The sequence below is a fragment of the Neomonachus schauinslandi genome, chromosome 8 (assembly GCF_002201575.2).
Source record: "Neomonachus schauinslandi chromosome 8, ASM220157v2, whole genome shotgun sequence".
Classification (NCBI taxonomy): domain Eukaryota; kingdom Metazoa; phylum Chordata; class Mammalia; order Carnivora; family Phocidae; genus Neomonachus; species Neomonachus schauinslandi.
Window position 1 is genome coordinate 98,126,133 of NC_058410.1, and position 4,862 is coordinate 98,130,994.

Sequence of the window (4,862 nt, forward strand, 5' to 3'; positions counted from 1 at the left end):
AAAGTGAATATTGGCACTTTGGTATGATTCAACCCAATATGTGGGTAAATTATTGCTTTGATGTATTGGTAGTAAGTTGCAGCCTGAACAAATTGCCATGGCTCCCAAGGGGCCCTAATCTAAATCAGGGAGTAATTTCTGCTTTGGAGAATCTGGCACAACAATGTACTTGACCAAGCACTATGATCCCTAGGGGCATGAGAAAAGCACATAATGGATGTGGATTTGATAGGTAATATTTTCTGTTAACAAACTGGCAGCAAAGCTTCAGAAAACAAATATGTATATGTAAGCACAACTTGAAGCTGAGTTCACTTCTGTATTATATTCTCAACTCATTATCTAAAGCAACAGAAAATGTGTTTTCAGAGATGAGTCCTTTACTGCAATTAATATTTATTTTCCCTTTCTGTATTATATATAAAAAGTAAGTTAATCTGTAACCTTACCCAGCTTGCTGGAAAGCTGGTTTTAAATTGTAAATACCTCTTAGAGAAGCGAATGGATTGTGAATACCATATTCTTGGCACTCTAGCTTATGTTAAGGTCATGACATTTTTTAGATTGAAAAAACCTAGTCAGCTGGTTATTACACATTATAAAATTGTTTTTGTAATACTTTTGTGGGCCCAAATTCAGAAAATATTTCCGTTTTCGTCCTCTTACTTTTTCCTTTATTTATGAGTAAACAACTTCTCTTAGAAAGCCAAACATGCTTATCCATGTGAAAGTCGAGAAGCTGATGTGCAGTTGAGAAAACCGGAAGACTGAAAAAACAATGTAAATTCTAAAGAACCAGCAAAATCCTAGAAAGTTCTCTTTTTTTTTTTTTTTTGCCCCCCGTAACGGGTAAAGGACGAATGTGTATACATGCTGTTTACTATAGAAGGGAATCGTGACCATTTTTTGTTAAGTGAAAATCAAATGTTACCTGGAGTGTATATCTTTTAGTTAGTAGAGAATTATACGATGTACCATAAGACACCAAGAGGAATGAAAGAGTTTCACTGTACCTTATCCATGACTATACCTCATTTCCGGTCAGAAGGCTTTTTGGGACGTCAGGAAATGGTACAGGGATGGCTCTCATTGCACACCCAAAGGTCCAGTGATAGTGGTTCGCCAGGGGGTACATGTGTGAACTGCAAGGCAAGCTGCATGGGCAGAAGAGCTACTCTTGGTGTGATTGTTCATCTTACAATAAAATTCCATTAATTACTAAGCACTCACCCAGCTCGTGTATGATAGGGTTTAAGTAGGAAGAAAATGGATTTTCAAACAGTTTTTTTTAGACACCTCTCTTATAGATAGCCTAAAGGACTGTATACATATAACTAATTGACATTGTGTCATCTTCTGACGTTATCAAAAATCGAATACAATCAAGGTAACGCCTAAGTACAAATACCAGTACTACTGGGGCTCATGGGCACCATCTTTTCTCATGAAGTAGTGTTTCCCTGCCATCGAGCCATCGTTTTGTGCCATTTAGGAGAAAAGGAACACAGGCTGTATGTTCCAGCTCAGTGTATGACCAAAAGCAATACGTTTATAAGAAAATGTTTGACATGCTAATTATTTTATATCATTTAAAGCATACTATAGCAACTCGTTTGTTCAATATATGTGCTTAATTTTTAGAATTATTTTTACAAGTTCCAACCAAAGTACTGTATTTTATATAACTTATTGTGAGGACCCTCTCATGGAAACTATTAAGAAGACAAACTGGAGGCAAGCATCACATCAATCTGTATTATCAGTTTCTTAGAGACACTGTGCTAATGTGAATTTGAAATGACCCAAACAGTCTTCTGATCTCAGATGTCTTAGTACTGATAGCAGTTTAGTCACCAGATTTGAATCCAAGGAAATAGCTGAGAATATATTTATTTAAAAAGCAAATATTCATAATGATGAGAATAGAGGAGGACAGAAAACCACTGACACAAGCCCCTTCTGAAATAAAACACTGTGTTTTGAATAGTTTGTCCGAAGGTGTTTAAAAACATTAACTTTATGTAAGGAAAATTCTGCTCCAAATAAAGTTAACAGTTAAAGAAAGAAAAATGATTTGAGTGTTCCCTTTTTATTTTCAGTGTTCTTCCATCAAAAGATAACAGTGGGGCTCCTGGCTGGCTCAGTTGGTAGAGGATGCGACTCCTGATCTCAGGGTTGTGAGTTCAAGCCCTGTGTTGGATGTAGAGATTACTTAAAAATAAAATCTTTAAACAACAAGATAACATTCGTATTTCCTAATATGGGAATTTGGTATTTTATAACTTCTTAATGCTTAGTTCATACAGTGTTACTGCCATGAAATTAGAAGCATGAGCTTAGAGCAGCAATGTAAAGAGTTATCCTGCAATCTGGAGACTTATTTTTATTTTATTTTATTTTATTTTATTTTATTTTTGAGGCTTTTTTAAAATTTAGCATTTAGCAAGTTAGGTGACTAGGAATATTTAAAAAAAAGAAAAAAGTAGGTGGAGACGATTTCTTGTTGCCGATTTCATCTTGCTTCATAATTAATACCTATCTTGTATGTTTTCAGCTCTTCACAGCATACTCATATGCACAATATAAACCTTCAAACGAAACTCAACACGTCATGAATTACATACAGGATTCCACAGGAAAGTCACTTCCCAAACATTCTTTGGATCCTCGAAAGAATTTTTTAGGAACACAATTTACCCAAGGGGTACTGCTGAATCCCTAAGTGTGCCCTCCCATCAGAACACAGCTGCCCTGACTATGAACTCGACAGCATTTGTCTAACTTCCTGGAATCATCTGCCCACCCTGCCCCTTCAGAGACCCTACAGATCTGAGCTCCCGCCATCCTTCCTGCTAATAAAATCTGCTGTTGGGGCGCCTGGGTGGCTCAGTCGTTAAGCGTCTGCCTTCGGCTCGGGTCATGGTCCCAGGGTGCTGGAATCGAGCCCCGCATCGGGCTCCCTGCTCTGCGGGAGGCCTGCTTCTCCCTCTCCCACTCCCCCTGCTCATGTTCCCTCTCTCGCTGTGTCTCTCTGTCAAATAAAAAATTAAAATAAAATAAAATCTGCTGTTGGGGTCTCCCATGTAGAAGCAGATTCCTGGCTCTTCTCCTGGGTGGGCAGCAGGTTCCGAGGTGGCCTGGGCACCAGCATGAGTGTGGTTGGAGGCTCCAGCGGGGCTATGGAGGGCACCACAGCTGTCCCCAAACGAGAGCCTGATGAGCCCTCTTAAGCTGGAGGTGCACCCCAACACCCAGGCGGTGGGCACTCAGGAGAAGATCATCAAAACCCTCCCCAACAGGTTTGCCTCTTTTATGGACAAGGTGCAGAAGCTGGAGCAGCAGAACAAGACTGGAGACCAAGTGGAGCGTCCTGCAGCAGCAGGAAATGGTTCAGAGTGACATGGACAACACGCGGAGTGCTTCATCGGCAACCTTGGGCCGCTGCTGGACACAGTAGCCCGGGGAGAAGCTGAAGCTGGAGGTGGAGCGTGGTGACATGCAGGGGCTGGCGGAGGACTACAGGAATTAGCAAGAGGAAGAGATCAGAGAGCGTGCAGAGATGGAGAATGCATCTGCTCTCAGCAGGAAGGCTCTGGATGAAGTTTACATGAATAAGGCAGAGCTGGAGTCCCGCCTGGAGGGTTCGGCCTGAGAGATGGGCTTCCTCAGGCCGCTGATCTCCGACACCTCTGCGGTCCCCTCGGTGGACGACAGGAGCTCCCTGGACAGGACGGCATCACCGCCAAGGTCAAGGCCCAGCCAGCACCAGGGGATCGCCAGCGGCAGCTGCAGCTACAGCCAGGCCGACACTGAGAACGTGTACCTGATCCAGTACAAGGGGCTGCAGACACTGGCTGGGAATCACACTGATGCCCCCCAAAGCGCGAAGACGGAGATTTCCGAGATGAACCGCAGTATCAGCCGACTCCAGACTGAGATCGAGGGCCTCCAAGGCCAGAGGGCTTCCCTGGAGGCCACCAGAGCTGATGCTGAGCGGCGCGGGGGAGGGGACCATTAAAGACGCCAACGCCCCGCAGCGAGCTGAGCAGGAGCTGGTGCAGCAGCTGCCCGAGAACAGAGGGCTCAGGGACGTCAGGCTGGCCCTGGTCGGCGAGATCGCCACCCGCCCACGCTGCTGGAGGACGGCGAGAGCCGGCTGGAGTGTGGGATGCAGAAGGTGAATGTTCATACCAAGCCCACCAGCAGCTACTCAGGTGGGCCGAGCTTGCCTCCAGGGGCTTCAGGGGCCTTGGCCTCCGCTACCGACTGAGCTCCTTCTAGTCCAGCTTTGGCTCTGGTGGGGGCTCCAGCTCCTTCGGCAGTGCCAATTCCTCCAAGGCCATGCTTGGTGAAGAAGGTCAAGACCCGTCATGAGAGGCTGGTGTCCGAGTCATCGGATGTCCTGTCCAAGCAAGCGGCCTCTGTGGTCCCTCCCAGTCTCCCCCATCCTGTGCCTGCCATAGAGCCTTTGGGGGAATGAGCTGTGCAGGGGAGTACTGGGAACAGGAGACCCACCTAAGACTCAGCCCCAGTTCTCAGCCTACCCCTGGGGGGAGTCTACCGCCCTGGGTACCCCCTCTTGCCCATGCTTCCAACTAAAAGCCCATTAAAGTGTCTTTTCTAAAAAAAGAAGCCTCAGGGCACTGGCTAGCTCAAGTCAGCAGAGAGTTTGACTCTTGACTTCTGAGTTGTAAGTTGGAGTCCCAGGTTGAGTGTAGAGATTACTTAAAGATAAAATAAAAATAAAATAAAATGCTTCACTTGGTTCAAGTCAGTATGACGTGGGAAACAAAGGCAGAAGAAAAATTATTAAACTTCCTTACTACCTAGAGCCCACTGACAAGTCCTTGAAACAGGCAGAG

The 4,862-nt window shown here is 45.1% G+C and overlaps 1 pseudogene; it reads left to right on the forward strand.

Moving 5' to 3' along the window:
- The first annotated feature begins 213 nt into the window (after positions 1–213).
- Positions 214–4,480, forward strand: LOC110582012 (annotated as a pseudogene).
- The last annotated feature ends 382 nt before the right edge of the window (positions 4,481–4,862 follow it).